The sequence below is a fragment of the Aegilops tauschii genome, chromosome 3, assembly GCF_002575655.3.
Source record: "Aegilops tauschii subsp. strangulata cultivar AL8/78 chromosome 3, Aet v6.0, whole genome shotgun sequence".
NCBI classification, from domain to species: domain Eukaryota; kingdom Viridiplantae; phylum Streptophyta; class Magnoliopsida; order Poales; family Poaceae; genus Aegilops; species Aegilops tauschii.
The window spans coordinates 364,456,709-364,470,111 of record NC_053037.3 but is presented as its reverse complement, the minus strand read 5'-3'; positions in this window follow the sequence as shown (position 1 = coordinate 364,470,111).

The following is a 13,403-nucleotide window of genomic DNA, read 5'->3' as shown; positions in this document are numbered from 1 at the left end:
CATCAGTGTACATCGGTAGTACAAGGAGGGGCCTTGATACATTCAAATCTCTATTTTTGTGCAGATCAACTAAAATTAAGCACCCCAGTTTAAAGAAACGCTTAAACATTAACAATGGGACTAGTTGATGAAACATACATTAACAAAGAGAAGCACTTTCTTTATCTACATTGGAAATGAAATGATAGAGAGGACACTCGCTCTATTTTAACTGTATTATTACTTCATTTTATCAGTGACACTAGGGTTGAGCAGGTGGCAAATGAGGTGTACCGTGCGTCGCAAGGATGAAGGCCGGGGGTGCTTAGACTGGGATGCTGAAGCTGGCTCTTTCAGTCCCTATCTTCCCCCTGATGTTTCTGTGGTAGCATTTGGGTTGTAATCCAAACTTGGTCGAGCTGGTGCTGCGTCCCCCTACCTGCCTAGCTTATGCGGCGAACTTCTCTCCTGCTAGTACTCAATCCGTTCTAGTAGTAGTTGCATAACTGCCCGTTTACACTGAGATGTTGTCGGATAATGGTTCTCTATGGTTGGGTTTCTTTAATGAAATCCGAGGGAACCCCCTCTTTCGATATATAAAAAAACAGTGGCACTAGCGGTGCCAAAACATTGCCTCAAATTAATAGTGCCACTAGATTAAGGTGCAAAATAATAACATTACTGATTTATCATGGCAGTGCCAAAACAGTAGCACAAGAGCAGGATCAACATGCATGATCTTTGGCAAACGGTCAGACCAAAAAGGAACATACCTCGTGATGGGAACCATATCTGCAGTCAACGCTATCGTAGAAGGGATGACACCAGTCACCAACATGGATGATTCAATCCATGGGACCTTTTGGTGCAGTTCACCTAAAATGAAGCAATGTCCCATGAGCTAGCAGCTTCTTCTTCTTCTTCTTTTAAGAAAAGGGCTCCAGCCCCGGTTCCATTTCCATCAGAAAACGAAACCCACAGAGCTTCTTCTTCATTAGTTGCAATAAATTTGAGCAACATCAAGGTTGGTCGTGAACCTCCTGGAATGTTCAACTATAATTTGGATATCATTTGTGCAGTTCAACTAAGATCAAGCGTGAAATGTATATCTCTGTTTGCACAAAAAAGGTGCAAAGGAGGGAGACTAACAAGTGATGAAACATGCATCAAATGAAAAAAGCATGTTCCTTATCTGAATGGCAACGTACAAGGACAGTAGCAATTTCTAGAAGCATTGCTAGATATTAGTGTGGGCATTAGGATTAACTATGACAACCGTTAAATACGACATTACTTTAATGGTGCCATTGCTTCATTTTACCAGCAACATTACATTAATAGCTGCTACAGAGTCGGTATTTGGGCATGGGAGAGTAGGCGGACCAGGACAGTTGCATCTCTAATGAAAAGGAGCAACTTATCTTAATGGGAAATTTAGCAGGACATGAAAAAAGTGCCATTGATTCATATTACTGGAGGCATTACATTGAAAACAACATTGGTTTAACGTGTCCTTACTTTTAACAGTGCGACTGCTACATTTTACCTATGGCATTACATAAGAGCGGCTCGGGGCAACAAACATCAGAAGAGGATATCTGGGTTGGTCCCATTTTTGTTCGGTATATAGCCACCTTATACTGTGTGAGGCGATCTAGTGCTGGACCTACTCTGTTGACTTGTCCCCCAATCCCCACTTTATTTCCTTTTTCAACCAATAGATCGGTTTTATATTGAGTTTGTACTGCCTTCCCTTTATTTCCCTATTAGACCTAGAGACCAGTTGGATAGCCAGTCTCTGCTACTTTTTGCCCCCATTATTTCCTCTTTCGACCAAGTCCTAGATCCAGGTAACAAATCTTCCCCCACCCCCACCCCCTTTCTTCCTTGTTTGAACCAAGTAGTACTAGATTCGAGTGCATGAACTAGTTTTACCTCTTAACAGTAAAAAATTAGGTGGTTTTCGAACAGCCGGTCGATCCTATCTACGAGGGGGCCTGAGAAATAGTAAAAGATACAAATGCAGCGAAGTCAGGAGCTCGGGAAGTAGAGCAAGGCCAGTTTTGAAGGAAGTTATACCTGAGGGTCGCCGGGATGTCGCTAGGTGGGCGGCGGGAGGCCGGATCTACCCACACTACGACATCAAGGAAGAAGGGGTGGGAGGCCCTCCCTCGCCAGCGATGCTTGGGAGAGAACGGCAAGGCACGCTGATCGGGACACGCCGACAGTGAGTAAGTGCCATAGCCAAGGACGACCGCGTGAATGTTGCACCTTCTCACCTTCCCCGGCGGAGAGGGTCCAGCTGGATCTGTGACCGGCGATGAGCAGAGAGAGAGTGTGTGGCCACCGCTGTCGTGTTTAGATCTGGAGAGGACGAGACAGTGTGAAGAGAGTAACACTAGCAAGCAAGCGTGGAGGCTCCTGCCTATATAGTGGAGTACTAGTTTTCTTTTGTCTACCGGCCAGAGCGGGCTTGACCTCGGCAATGACTGTCGAGAAGTCTTCATGCACGTGCCCCGGAGGCGCAGTTGTCGTCATTTTGATCTGAAGCACCGTATTATAACATATAACACGAAAAAATGCCACATGACAAGAAATCATAACCTCACTGCCCAAAGGAGATGAATCCCGACGGACAAACTAGACGAGGATCAAAGCTCAAATTAAAGATAATCTCATAGAAAAGGGGTCCGTCGATCCTAATTAACATAGCCGGCTTGACCTAGATGGCAGTCGAGTAGTCTTCGTGCATGTGCCCCCAATGACTAGCCCGACTCAGTTGTCGCTGTTTAACCCTCGCAGTGATCCGAAGCACATGACACCTAATTTTGCGAGATGACAAGAAACCTTTTTTAGATTTCTCACCAGAACTACAACCCTGTACAACACAGCCTGCACGATATGTAGACGATAGCCAATCCAGGCGTGTCTGCTGGAGTCTGGTCACATGCATGGACGAACTGATCTTCCGTGTCTTGCAGGGATCATCCAGGTACCAACGTATGTACTCCTACAACACTTCTCTAGTAGTACTATCGCTCGTCTCTCTCTTCTATTAACTCACCCAACTTGCGGGGCCGGGGAGAGTGCCTATGGTCGGTTCTCAATTGCGGTCCCACATGTGTGTGCAAACGCAATATGACGCGCGTTCCATTCGGAGAGCGGCGTGCTAGACTGACCGACCGTCTGGGGTGCGACACGAACGCGACGGGCGTGCTGTATACTCCGTACATGTGTACCGTTGTTTTCTTGAAGCTTTGCTCCATGGCGCAATCCATGGATACAAAATTAGTATACTGTACTATTTAAAAGTCGAGGGCGGGGCTTTTCCTGCGCGGTAGGCGGGGTAGTTCCGGCTAGTCTGTTCGACAGAGACACGAGAAGATGAGGGAGTAGGCTGCTGCAAACGTAGGGCTGTGTGATTTGATAGCGAGTTACTACTGGACAGATGGGGCCCCGTGATTTGACTTTCCATTATCATTTTAACTGCGGCGCTACGACCGGCGTGAGTCTCCCGATTCCTGACCACCTCCATACAGGTACCTCTCCCAATGCTCCACCATGTAGAGGCTGGCTCTTGCATGAGAGCCCACTCCTCCACTTTTTCCTTGCCTCTTTCCTCCACATATGCAAAAATGCCATGTAAAGCGGGCTTATAGCCCACTATTGTACTCCCTCCGTTCCAAAATAGATGAGCCACCTTTGTACTAACTTAAAGTTAAAGTTAGTACAAAGTTGAGTCATCTATTTTGGAACGGATGGAGTACTTACTTGATCCTACAGGTGCTAAGCTTGCCACATAGGCATAAAGTCTGATGTGGCAAGTTAATTAAGAAGAGAGAGACTAGTTTGGTGACCCAAGGAAGAAACAGTGCTAAGCGCGTGTACCTAGGTGAAAAGACAATTTTGAGTCTATAGTTAATTAAATGAAGCAAACTTAGCAACAAAAAACTAAGCACCTATGCATTGGGGACTTGATTGCTAAGCCATTTAATGCCCTTAGCACCTCATCTAAGCACCATTTCATTGAAAGAGGTCACTCCTTGGCAAATGCAACAAATACTACGAAGAAAGAGATAGAGAGAAGTAAAAAAAATACTCTTATAGCCAACCTTATAGCTAACCTTGTTGTAGTACGAGTGACTAAGTGATGACTATGTATGACATGCCAACATCAGATAGCCTAACGCACCGTGTTAATCTCCAAGGGCGCGACCGCGCGAGCGAGGCGACGGTCGTGGTAGGCGGCGCGACCATGATACGGGCTGCTGGCAGCCCTTGGATCTGAGATCGAACGGTCGCATGCTAAGTTGCTGAAAATTTGCAGAATAACCCTCCAGGATAGGATATTCACCCATAGGTCTAGAATCACGCCATGCAACCGTTCGATCTCATATCCAAGGGCTCTCGGAAGCCCGTATCATGGGAGAATGGAAAGCTTTGTATCACCTGTAATTTTCCCGATGCTTAACATGACATCGAAAGCCATTTAATTAGGCGTCCAGTAGACATGACATCTAATTGGGCCCCCATAGCACTGTGCATGAATCCATTTCTCCAGCAGGCAAGCCACTACCCTGCCGTTCGCACGCCCCACTCAGCATATTTACAATCGAAAAACCGCTGGCAGTCCGCTCTTACTCGTCCCCGGATGTCCTTTAACATTACGGCAGTTCGCCCCTAGTCGTCCCATCCTTTCACATTACGGCAGTTCCACTAATTCTAACCCTCCTCCCAAATTCATGGCGTCCCAAATCTCCATGATCGGCAGTGAGTACAAGGTTAGAACCATCACCGACGATGAGTTCGACGTCATCTACACCCGTTCTTCTGCGACAGTGAAAGGATGCCTTGCTCGCTTCAGTCGCATGTTCGAAAAGTCAAATGATGAGTGGGTCGCTGGGCTAGATGTTGAGTACACCACAGTCCTGGGACAAGAGAAGGATCTAAAGGAGGAAGAGAAGAATAAGCCCGCCATGATCCAGGTTTGCGTGCATGACTTATGCTTGGTTTACCACATATGCCATGCCGACGTTGAGTGCGAGGAATTTAAGAACTTCCTCAAGGGCGGCCTAGTCAAATTCGTTACTGTAGACTTTATGAACGACAAAAGAGTCCTGGGTCGGATAGGCCTCGTTGTGGCAACCCCTTCGACCTCCAGAAGAATCGGCTGCTGCCCTCCCGTGGTCAGCCTTCAATGCTGACCCTGTCAGGAGCCATGGTTCATCCTTCGTACGGTAAACTAGAGAAACCTCCGTACACGTTTCTTCATCATGCATGGTAGTGGAATGTACTAGATATAGACCACATCCACTACGCTGCAATGGATGGCTACCTTTGTTTCAATATCTACAAGGGTTGGATGAAGAGCACGAGCCAAGTGTGCGGTTCAAGCAAAGAAGTATCGGCCAAGAGGAAGAGGGACAAGGACGAAGTCGAGGGCGTGGACGAGGACTCCGAGTAAGGTGGCAGTGTCGTTGCTCATGGTGGTTCTAATGCAGTGTCTACCGGATTAGTTGCATAGTTTAATTTCAGGTGTGCTTAGTTTAATTTGAGGGGTGTGTTGTGCTGAGCACCCAGCAGAACTATGTTATGTTTCTTCTCGTTATATTTCGTACATTTCATCTTTTAGTTGGTATAGTACTACCACTCGTTTCTTCACATTATATACGTACAATATATATGGCCAACATCATATAGCCAGCAGTTTAGTTGTCAAAGAATTTCAGGGTGCTTAGTTTTGTCAAAGAATTCCAGGGTGCTTAGTTTTATTTGAGGGGTGTGTTGTGCTGGACACCATTAACTTATCATTGCGAGAATCGGCTTATTTTTGTCATGTAACATGGTCAACGGGTTTGACGTGAAAATAACAATGTCTAATGGCATTTCTGAGCAAACATCTAACTTAACGATGGCATTTTTTAGATATCTAATTGCATTTTTGAGCAGGCATCTCACGGATCGATGGCATTTTTTGAGTAGTTGTAACTTCTAATGGCAAAACTGAGTAGTGATACACAACTAGTGGCATAAATAATAAGAACCCAAGAATTAAATAGGTATGCTAATTTCTTCATTTCTTTATACCTTTGTGTGCGAAACAATATACGCTGCCTCCCCCCAGATTTTCTTTACAGAGGCAACATAGAACTATATGAGTGCCCTGTTAAATTTTGGAATTATTCCGGGTTCGTTTGGCCTTTTTTATACATTAATTGATTTTCTGGTCATTTAATGTGCATAATTCAAATTTGAACTACAAGCACATGCTCCCGTGCACCAAAGTTGATTGAAAAATCACATGTGTGTCCTCGGGTGAATTTCTAGGTCCCATGCAAGAAATGGGAATGAAATTCAAACATCTGGGCATCATGGTTCGGCCGAGAACATTGAGAAGCTTGGTTTTAAAATTCTTGTAAATCCAAAACACGCCTGAAAATCATGAAACTTGGCATGGTGTCATGTCATGGTACTACCATGCTGTGGTAATTTTTTTTGCAGAATAGGAACAAGTTTTGGTATAAGTTTCTTACAAACCAGAGCTTCTCGCAAGAAGGCTCGTGGTTCTGAGAGGGAACGTGTCACCTTTGTGTGCATAATTCAAATTTTAAATATAAGCACATGCTCCAGTGCACCAAAGCTGGTTGAAAAATCACATGTGTGTCCTCGGGTAAATTTCTAGGTCCCATGCCAGAAATGGAAATGAAATTCAAACATCTGGGTGTCATGGCTCGGCTGGAAACATTGAGAAACTTGGTTTTTTAATTCCTGTAAATCCGAAACACGCATGAAAATCATGAAACTTGGCATGGTGTCATGACATGGCACCAACATGCTGTGGTAATTTTGCTGTCCGATTTGTGAAGGCGCACACATTAACAATCAACAAAGTCATTTTGGAACAAGTGTTGTCACGTTACAATCGGAGACACAAGTATTATTGAAACCGTCGGCGTTCTATTTACCATTTACATGCCGCCACGCGTCCCCTTTTCTATTAGCTAGGAGGCACCCTGCAGGGTAGCTATTTGAGTACGGGAGGCGTGCGATCAGACCCCTGCGCGTGCTTATCAGGAGGAGAGCCCTTTGACCTCCATCTGCCGTCCACCTCTCTCCCAAGGTCTCCAATAATGGCGCCCGAGCCTTTGTTTAATGGTGTGGCAATGTCTCACTCGACTGAGATTTAAGAGAGAAAAAAGAAAATCTGAAAAGAAAATTTTGCACGGATCTTGATGTAAGATCCGACGGACCTATATAGCATCTACTGCGACTTATAGCAAGACTGATGAATATATATAAGGACGACGAGAGTGGATAATAATTCTCTTACATAATTAGGATGATAATTAAAAAAGCCACATGCGGCTACGCCTGTGTAACGCCCCAAGACCGACGCTCCAGATGTCTTCCTTGTTTTGCGTGCCAGCTGTGTTATTTATTTGTTTGTTGTATTCATCATCGCATCATTCGCATTGCATCCGCATGTTTTCATAAAACTTGTAGTTGCTCGTAGTTGCCGCGTTCCCCTTGCCTTCGTTGACCGTTCTGAGACCAACCGGGTTTTTTTAGTCCCTCTTGTCTGACCATTTGACCCTCTCTACACTTTACTCAAACCCCTCGCGCGCATCCGAAGCTGTCCCGAACCCGACCCGGGCTGTCATGACCATTGGGTCCGGATCATCCCCAAACATCTACAAAACATCTCCGTTTTCTTTATTGGACTCCCTAGCCTATTTATTCTCGTCCATCGATTTTCGATCGGAAGGTCCAAACTCTTCCTCCTTCCCTATATATAGTCCACCCACATGCCTATTTGGACAAACCCTAGACCAACTCCCTAAAATTCCTCCTCCGCCGCCGCCACACTCAAATCCCACCTCAGGATCCTCCCAGATCCCCTTTCTCCTTATTTTCCTCCTCCACCCAATCCCGAAGGCGCCGCCACCTCTCTCCAAGATCCTTTGCGCCTCTACCTACCAGTCCATCCATCCATCCACCGGCCAGCCGCCCCTGGTCTCCCTCGCCTCCCGTGCCTCTGCTCATCGCGCGAGCCAACCAGAGCCTCCTCTGCTCGATCCCGAGGGGATCACGCGCACCGCGTTCCACCGACGACCGAACCAGCAGGCCCCGTGCCCCCTCCGCGCTCGTGCAGGCGCTCCTCGAGCCGGAGCTCGTCTGCGAGCAGAACTGCCGCCACCGTTCGGTGCATCCCAGCGACTCCAGGACCCCGACCAACCCAGGCAGCACCCGTTGCGCGCCTCTTCTTCTCGCCTTGCTTCCTCCCCTGGGACTCATCTCTCTGCGCTCTCTTTGCTTGGCAGGAACCCATCCCTGGTCGCGTCCTCGACGTGCGCGCCGTCACCCGTTCCTGGCCGGATCCCGCCGTCCCGGACCTCCTCTGCTTCGCCTTGGTTCGCCGTGGCTCCGCCGTCCCGCCAAGTCCTGCGCCGCCAAGCCCGACCTTGCCTCTGCTTCGTCCTGTTCGAGGGAACGAGCGAGCGATGCCGCTCCCCCCCCCCATGTTGACTCGGTCCAGCCGTCCAGCGCCAGCCTGCGCGAGCCCTCCTCGGCCTCGCCTTCTCTGTGGGTCGCCAGCTCCTTCAGCCTCACCTCGCGGCCCAGATCCGCCAGCCCAAGCCGCATGTGACCAGCCGCCTCCTGTGCATAGTTGGCCCAGTCAGATTCGGCCCACTTATGTTTTTTTTCAGCGCTGCGAATCTGTTCATTATCCAGAAAAATTGCATGTTTACAGTTTGCCCCCTGTTGTTCAGGCATATAATAATAAATCACCAACCATGCATGGGTTTAAAATGCTTTATATATGTAAAATGCTTAGAATTTCATCTAGTTTCATAATATGCCACTTTCATCCATGTTTAAAATGTTTAACATGTTGTTTGTTTAATTTTGCTTAAATAATATGCTAAAATGATTTATTTCATAACTAAATAACCGTAGCTCCAAATTTAATAAACTTTATATGTAAATGGGGTGAAAAAATGCATAGTTTAACATGTTGCACTTTATTTTCCTGTTTAACAACAATAAAATATGGTTTTAGGCAGAACAGTACCAAATCTAAAATATGCATGTGAGGATTTTCCGGAATTCTTGTTTGTTATTTCCGGCCTCATTTAAACTTGCCTAAATAGTCAGTTTAATTATGCTTCACCCCTTGCCATGTTTAATACCATTTAATTTTGTTGAGTAGATTAAACGGGAGAGAACTAAATAATTAAATGTGGTGTTTCGTCAATATGCAACTTGTTGCATATTGAGCTCCACTTAACTTGTAGTATTGTTTGTTGCACTTTGCCATGCTTTGTCATGCTTTTAAACCGGACATGCATCATACTTGATTGTGCATCATGCCATGTTTATGTGATGGTTGTTTACCGTGTTGTTTGCTTCTTTCCGGTTGTACTTCTTCTCGATAGTTCCGGTTACGTTGCGTTTGTGAGGATCCGCTCGACTACGTCCATGTGTCTTCTTCATGGACTTGATCTTCTTCCTAGCGGGATCTCAGGCAAGATGACCATACCCTCGAAATCAATTCTATCTTTACTTGCTAGTTGTTCGCTCTATTGCCTTGCCGCGCTACCTACCACTTGCTATATCATGCCTCCCGTATTGCCATGTCAAGCCTCTAACCATCCTTTCCTAGCAAACCATTGTTTGGCTAAGTTACCACTTTTGCTCAGCCCCTCTTATAGCGTTGTTAGTTGCAGGTGGAGTTGAAGTTGGTTTCATGTTGGAACATGGATATTTTGGGATATCACAATATCTCTTATTTAATTAATGCATCTATATACTTGGTAAAGGGTGGAAGGCTCGGCCTTATGCCTGGTGTTTTGTTCCACTCTTGCCGCCCTAGTTTCCATCATACCGGTGTTATGTTCCTTGATTTTGCATTCCTTACGCGGTTGGGGATTTATGGGACCCCCTTGATAGTTCGCTTTGAATAAAACTCCTCCAGCAAGGCCCAACCTTGGTTTTACATTTGCCTACCTAAGCCTTTCCCTTGGGTTTCCGCGAGCCCGAGGGTCATCTTTATTTTCAACCCCCAGGCCAGTGCTCCTCTGAGTGTTGGTCCAACCTGTCAGCCGCCGGTGGTCACCAGGGGCAACTCTGGGCTGGCCTATCGGAAGTTTGGACAATCCGGTGTGCCCTAAGAACGAGATATGTGCAGCTCCTATCGGGATTTGTCGGCACATTCGGGCGGCTTTGCTGGTATTGTTTTACCATTGTCGAAATGTCTGGTAAACCGGGATTCCGAGACTGATCGGGTCTTCCCGGGAGAAGGAATATCCTTCGTTGACCGTGAGAGCTTGTGATGGGCTAAGTTGGGACACCCCTGCAGGGTAATATCTTTCGAAAGCCGTGCCCGCGGTTATGTGGCAGATGGGAATTTGTTAATGTCCGGTTGTAGAGAACTTGACACTTGACTTAATTAAAATGCATCAACCGCGTGTGTAGCCGTGATGGTCTCTTTTCGGTGGAGTCCGGGAAGAGAACACGGTCTTGAGTTATGCTTGAACGTAAGTAGCTTCAGGATCACTTCTTGATCATTTCTAACTTCTCGACCGTGCGTTGCTTCTCTTCTCGCTCTCATTTGCGTATGTTAGTCACCATATATGCTTAGTGCTTGCTGCAGCTCCACCACATTACCCTTTCCCTACCCATAAGCTTAAATAGTCTTGATCTCACGGGTGTGAGATTGCTGAGTCCTCGTGACTCACAGATTCTACCAAAACAGTTGCAGGTGCCGAGGATACCTATGCAGGTGACGCAACCAAGCTCAAGTGGGAGTTTGATGAGAACCTTGGTCGTTACTATGTTTCGTTTCCTGATGATCAGTAGTGGAGCCCAGTTGGGACGATCGGGGATCTAGCATTTGGGGTTATCTTCTTTTCATTTGGATTTGACCGTAGTCAATCTATGTGTGTATTTCAAATGATGTATGATTTATTTAAGTATTGTGTGAAGTGGCGATTGTAAGCCAACCCTCTTTATCCCATTCTTGTTCATTACATGGGATTGTGTGAAGATGACCCTTCTTGCGACAAAACCTACAATGCGGTTATGCCTCTAAGTCGTGCCTCGACACGTGAGAGATATAGCCGCATCGTGGGCGTTACAACCTGAAATACACAAGGGAAAAAGAAGAAGGAAGACGCATACAACGATCTGGCTCGCTGATCTCTACTTTCTTTATGCGCTGCAGGTCGCGGAGACTAGTTCTCGCGGTGGGCGATGATCTCTTTCATCAGTTTCATGTCCTTAATACGCTGCTTGGCAGCATCCATGGATTCCTGCACCAGCCTATTGCGCTCGATGCGGAGCATGGCATTCTCGTCCATAAGTTTCTTGATGATGACGCCCGTCCTCTGCAACAAGGCAGCGGTCTCCTCCTCCTGCTTCGCCCTTCCGGCGATCTTCGCCCTCAGCAGGCCGCGCTCGCCCCGGAGCTTCGCATTGCCCTCCCCTAGTTATCGGATGACGCCGGTAGCCTCGTCCTGCAACCTCGCCCAGCCGGAGATCTGATTCATCTGGCTATGGACCATCGCATGCATGCGCCTGTAAGAGTCCTTGCCTGCCCGCGAGAAATTTTCCCAGGCCGCCACGGCGCGGCGGGACCTCCGTGCTGCTTCGGCGGCGCGGCGGGACATCTCTGCTGCTTCCGCGGCGTGGCCGGACCAGTCTGCTACATCGATGGCGCGGCGGGACCTCCGTGCTGCTTCGGCGGCGCGGCGGAAACTCTGTGTTGCTACTGCTGCGCGGCTGGACATGTCGGCTGCTTTCGCGGCGAGGCGGGACATCTCTCGTGCTTCCTCTTCCATGCTCACCTCTCCCTGGTGGAAACCTCTTGACCCAGAACTCACGCTGGCCATGGCTTGATTGACTTGATTTTTTTTGTGGATGAGGAGTTGAGGAGGAATGTGCAGTCATCTTAGCATAGTAGTATTTATAATCGAGTACTACTAATATGCTCCTAAGTGGGAAACCGTTCAGGTTGTGATCGGTGTGAACAGGTTTCCAATTAAATATAGCGTGGTAGTAGTAGTAATTTGGAATGTGACGAGACGCGCTCAAAATTTAATGACGGTTCTAGTTTCGAAGTGCGGCACTATTCCCGGATGGCGTAACGTCGGCACGTTTTCTCGGTCGTGGTGTAGCATATGCCATGGTACTAGTTCTTTTTCTACTGTTGTGTACGTGCAAAAACTAGCACCGTCGGATACATATCTTACGCTTGGCGTTCGACAAGAATAGCGTCGTGGCGAGCTATAGACTAGTCTTTTTTTCCAGACGCATTACACCTATCTCTCGGGACTTCTCGCATGCACCATCACTGCTCCCTAGGTCGATGCCACCCACATACACTTGTACTCTGAGAAGAGGTGCACGCACGCACTCGTCCTCTCTCACACACGCATCTGTAGCTATGAATTGTAGTGTTCTCAACCATCCGATTGGCTCTATCATAGGTTTCACGTTGCTCCTTGGACTTGAGATTGAGAAGTTTAAAAAGCGGAGGCTAAGATGGAGGCGCGAGGTTTTGGTTAATGTGCGGGCCGCACAAGGCACCAACATGATAGGAGCTTCATCTTCCTGGTGCGCATGCAGTCGGGTGAGTTGTCCAAGTATAGACACAACCAGGCCCTCGTTGGTATCCGCGCCTCGACTTTGGCTTGTCATAGTGGAGAGTAACATAGACTAGTTACTAGTCTATGTTACTAGTACCTTCATAGTGGGTAGTGTCATATAGTATATGCATAATTTGGCGATGAGCGCTCTCTATATGTACCACCTTTTTTCTTTAATTTCATCTTGTTAGTTTTGCTCCATGGCGCAATCCATCGACACTACTACTGTACAAATGTATACATTTTTTAAAAGGCTAGAGGGCGGGGCAGTCTAGCTTGGTCCTTTTCACGAGAGGCGAGGGCCTTTGTGATTTGACGGCTCATTACTGCTGGAAGGCAGGGCCTTGTGATTTGACTGCTCGTATAAATGTGCCGACGACCTGAGGAGGAGCAAAGAACCGTGCGGTATACTCAAGTTTTCCACTGGAGTAGTACTACGACAGAGGAGCACGAAGCACGGCAGCCCAGTGCCATATGGCGATAAAAATGATCTAATTTTCTAGTCATCTCATTGTTAGCATTGTTCTATTCATGCCTCGCAGAGAACGTGACACCTGCGGCAAAACACCCGAAGCAAAAGAACAAACACAGGAGCAAAAGAAGAAGGAAGATTATCACCCCAAATGATCTAATTCTCCGCGGAGTCGTAACTGCTTCTTCATCGCCTCCACGACCTCCATCTCCTTGCGCGTCTCCTCCGCCATCTTCTTCATTCTGTCCATGACACGGGATTTCTCGACGCGAGCCTTCATCATCTGTTCCACGGCCGCATTACGT